The sequence below is a fragment of the Euphorbia lathyris genome, chromosome 5 (genome assembly GCF_963576675.1).
Source record: "Euphorbia lathyris chromosome 5, ddEupLath1.1, whole genome shotgun sequence".
Taxonomy (NCBI): Eukaryota; Viridiplantae; Streptophyta; class Magnoliopsida; order Malpighiales; family Euphorbiaceae; genus Euphorbia; species Euphorbia lathyris.
Window position 1 is genome coordinate 95,834,035 of NC_088914.1, and position 4,951 is coordinate 95,838,985.

Here is a 4,951-nt window from a genome sequence, read left to right on the forward strand (position 1 = left end):
GATCCCGGTGAGGAGCACTGGAAGGCAGTCAAGGCAATCCAGAAGTACCTTAACCGTACCAAATATGTTTTCTTAGTGTTTGGTGGTCAAGATAAGCTAGCAGTATCATGTTACATTGACACAGGTTTTGAGACTGATGAGGACGAAAACCAGTCACAATCTGGTTATGTTTTTAGCATGAATGGCAGTGCCATTAGTTGGAGGTCCTCAAAGCAGTCCACCATTGCTGATTCTACAATGGAAGTTGAGTACATAACTACATGTGATGCTGTAAAGGAAGCAGTTTGGATCAAGAAGTTCATAACTAATTTAGGAGTAGTTCCCACAATCCTAAGCCTAGTTGATGTTTTCCATGACAACACCGGTGCCATAGCACAAGCACTGGATCTCAAGTCACACAAGAGATCCAAACACGTAATTAGAAAGTTTCACCTCACTCGAGAGATCCAAAGCAGAGGTGACATTACATTGCAGATGGTTGACACTAAGAACATCGCTTATCCATTTACCAAGGCACTTGCACATTGCCTACATGATAGGCATAATATATTTATAGAAATTAGGGCAATGTCTGCTTGGAACTAGTCCAAATGGGAGACTATTTGTGTGCCATAGTTCATAGGTATTGGTTCTTGTAATATGTATTATAGTTTGAGTTATTTTGTATACATACACTATTTGTGTCACATTAATAAAGGCATTAATCTAGTTCATTTACATCTTGTGTTATAATATGATTAGAGTATCCATTGATTGACAATCACAAAACCTTATCCCAAGTCTATACCAATCATGGATTCATAGAACCATATACTTGTAGATTCGATGACTGTATGGTAGTAATTCACACTAGCCATAGTACTTGTAAAGTTAGTTATAAATATGGGTACATGTTGCAAACATGTGACTAGATCGACCCGCCTAAGGAAACTACATGGTGGTCGTTGAAGGAAAATAGGCAAACACAGGCACAACGGAAATATAAATTTTTTTACCTATTTCCCTTAACCCAATATCTGTTATGAAGGAAAATAGGCAAACGTTTGGCAGCGGAAATATAAAATTTTTACCTATTTCCTTTTCCCAAGATCCGTTAATCGTTATTTCATATAAGGATGGATTGAACATAAATACCTTTATGACGATCAATCTACCGTTGCAAACAAAGTGCCCGCAACTTCAAAAGAGATGGAAATTGTCTACCAATCTGCCCCTACCCGAACAGACCTTCCAAACCTCCAAACGACAATCCCAACGGTGGAAACATGGAACAATATGTCTAGAAGCTCCTGCCAAAAATCGCGACGATCCGACGGTTCAATCTCCGGAAATCCGCGAAATCGTGAACTGACCTGATGTAGGAGAAGCAAAACGAATTTCTCCTTTTGTATGTCTTTTCTACATTCATGAACATAACAAAACATATAAGTAAATGATTAGAACTCAACCAAGTAATAGCAATTAAGATAGATTGCCTCTAATTAATCAACACAAGATCAAGGAGAAAAGAAAGAGATGAAATCAATTGATTCGGAAGCAATCGATGGAATTCCATCCTCTACTGTAGGGGTCGAAATTCTCAATCTGCGGGGAGACTAGGGTTGGCCGAAATTCACAGTTAATGGGGTATATATAGCATCTTCCATCTAAACCCTAGTTAGATAGAATTAGGTTACTGAATAAGAATTTAATTCGGAATAAAATTCTTATTGTTATTATCTATAATTATATTAAATATAAAGATAATAATAACTTATTGATAGGATAATAATAGAAGTAATTTAATCTCATTAAACCTCCTAACTTATTTATCCTATAATTAATTTAATTCACAATCATAATCTGATTATAATTGTTTAAAAAATAAATTAATTCCTTTATGTATTTAATACATAAATTCGCCCCCCTCATGTTACTGGGCCTTAGTGGACTCAGTTGGGCTTCCGTCAATTAATTAACATCTGTTTCTCTTTTGGGTTCCAAGTCTTATGTGTGACCTATTAGGTTCTTATTGCTTCTAGCCGTATATAACTATTAAATTAATTTTCTCAGAATTATATTTAATCTTTGTAAAACCGAATGAGTACGCGAACTGTGATTGGTAGATCCGAAACATTCCCCCAGAGCTATAAGAAGACAGGTTGATTCTGTCGTTGACCTTTCCGTATTAGTTACAGTATAATTCGATCCTTTGTCAACTACATCCTTGAACTGAATCTTATGACTATGGGCAATGTCAAGTCACATATAGCGAGACGTTCATTTTACTTGTACAGGCCGAGTTAACTCCAATTAGATAGGTTAAGTGAAATCTGCATTTCAAGTCTTAAGTTATCACCTTGCAAGGATTTAGAGTTAAGTCTTCCACAAGCGATCCTTGGACGTATCTCCCATTTATCAGGAGTGACAAATGCTCAATCCAATGTATAACTATCCTGCAATTACTTCATGTGATACCCAACGTCTGCCGTACACACCCCAGAGTCATCCCTGTTATGGATCGTGTTACAACAGGATCAAAGTATCACATTCCATAATCCAGAATCACTAATTAACATTCCTTTGAGTCTTAGGATTACTTATACCTATTAATACCAATGAGATGAACAGGTGACAAGGATAAATCTACCCATCCTGTTATCTCAAGTCGGGTCCCCAATCCTAATGAACTCCCTTTCATTGGATCCATGTAACTGTCCAGATATCTGCATATCTGAAGTGAAGTAAAATAGGCAAACGTTTGGCAGCGGAAATATAAAAATTTTAACCTTTTTCCATTAACCCAAGATCCGTTAATCGTTATTTCATATAAAGAGGGATAGAAGGAAATACCTTTTGATGTTCTATCTACCGTTGCAATCGAAGTGCCCACAACTCTTACTTCGAGTTCCCGAGCACAAGACAAAAACATAATTCAAAACCAAGTTAGAATTCAACCGTATGAATGCAATCAAGAACAGATTGCCTCTAATTAATCAACACAAGATCAAGGAATAGAGAAAGAGATTAATAATCAATTGAAACGGAAGGAGGCGGTGAATGATCTCGTCCTCAACAAGGGGGTCAAAAATTCTTCTCTTCGGTAGACTAGGGCTTGGCCGAAATTTACATATAAGGGGGGTATATATACTCTCTTGTATCTAAATCCTAGTTAGATAGAATTAGGTTACTGAATAAGAATTTAATTCGGAATATAATTCTTATTTATTATCTATAATTATATCTAAATATAAAGATAATAATAATAACCTTTTAGGATAATAATAGGAGCAATTTAATCTCATTAAACCTCCTAACTTATTTATCCTTTAATTAATTTAATTCACAATCATAATCTAATTAGGATTGCTTAAAATCAAATTAATTTCTTTATGTATTTTACATACATAAAAATCGCCCCCTTAAGTACTGGGCCTTAGTGGACTCAGTTGGGCTTCCATCAATTAATTAACATTTGTTTCTCTTTTGGGCTCCAAGTCTTATGTGTGACTCATTAGGTTCTTATTGCTTCTAGCCGTATGCAACCATTAAATTAATTTTCTCAGAATTACATTTAATCTTTGCATAACGGAATGAGTACGCGAAATGTGATTAGAAAATCCGAAACATTCCCCTAGAGCTATAAGAAGACAGGTTGATTCCGTCGTTGACCTTTCTGTATTAGTTACAGTATAATTCGATCCTTTATCAACTACATCCTTGAACTGAATCTTATGACTATGGATAATGTCAAGTCACATATAGCGAGACGTTCGTTTTACTTGTACAAGCCGAGTTAACTCCAATTAGATAGGTTAAGTGAAATCTGCATTTCAAGTCTTAAGCTATCACCTTGCAAGGATTTAGAGTCAAGTCTTCCACAAGCGATCCTTGGACGTATCTCCCATTTATCGGGAGTGACAAATGCTCAATCCAATGTATAACTATCCTGCAATTACTTCCTGTGATACCCAACGTCTGTCGTTCACACCCCAGAGTCATCTCTGTTATGGATCGTGTTACAACAGGATCAAAGCATCACATTCCATAATCCAGAATCACTAATTAACATTCCTTTGAGTCTGATGATTACTTATACCTATTAATACCAATGAGATGAACATGTGACAAGGATAAATCTACCCATCCTATTATCTCAAGTCGGGTCCCCAATCCTAATGAACTCCCTTTCATTGGATCCATGTAACTGTCAAGATATCTGCATATCTGAAGTTTGTGAGATCAGCTCTCTGTCTCGACAGAAGACATTATTACATGCAAGTCTCAACAGTGATATGTCAATCCCTTATTCAAAACATATTACTTGACTTGGGGTGGTTTTAAGTTTATTAGTTTATTATAATGTTTCGTCTCACTTCATGCTTGTATGAACACTTTATAATCACTTTAAATAAACTTAGGGATTTTCTTTTATTAGACTTATTTAGTTCTTTAAAAGAGGTTACCTTTATACAGTTATGAAACCATATCTTATTAAAACAAATGTTATAAAGAACAATTCATTTACATTAGGTTTATATCCTAGAACAATTGTCTATAGGACACTAAACCCCAACATGTTAAACGTTATTTCATATAAAGTGTGATAGAACGAAATACCTTTATTGACGATCTATCTACAGTTCCAAACGAAGTGCCCACAACTCTTAATCCCGAGTTTCACGAGCACAAACAAAAAAAGCAAATAAATGATTAGAATCGATGAATAGCAATCAAAGAAGATTGCCTCTAATAAATCAACATGAGATCAAGGATAGAGAAAACGAAGATAGGAATTAATCGAATGGAGACGAGCATAGTTTTCTTCATCCCTTATTTGTGTTGGCCGAACTCTTAGCCTTTGTTTGGGGGTTTGGAGGTTAAAGGAGGTGAGAGTTAAAGGAGGTAATGGAAAGGGAAGGGAAGTGATGGAAAGGAAAGTTAAAAATTAACCTTGTTTGGGAGTTTATAG